The following is a 350-nucleotide window of genomic DNA, read 5'->3' as shown; positions in this document are numbered from 1 at the left end:
AAGTAAAGAATAAGAAAGAAAAAGATATTGAGTATAACATTTATTATATAGAAGAAAAAGAAAAAAAAAAGAAAGAAACTAAAGAAAAAGGAGGAAATAAAAAAAAAAATATAAAAATGAAAAAATAATAAAATAATAAAAACATATATATATATATATAATATATATATGAATTAATGAAAAATGTATACGTGATTAATATATATAAATGTGTTATGAATTCATTATATATTATAGATATAAAAATATATTTATATATATATATATATAATACTTTTTATAAGTGCTTATTTTTTTTAATATATAATCTATATTTTTTTTTTTTTTTTTGTTTTTATTTAATAAATTAA

This window comes from Plasmodium reichenowi, chromosome 1 (genome assembly GCF_001601855.1).
Source record: "Plasmodium reichenowi strain SY57 chromosome 1, whole genome shotgun sequence".
Classification (NCBI taxonomy): domain Eukaryota; phylum Apicomplexa; class Aconoidasida; order Haemosporida; family Plasmodiidae; genus Plasmodium; species Plasmodium reichenowi.
This window is presented reverse-complemented; position numbering follows the sequence as displayed.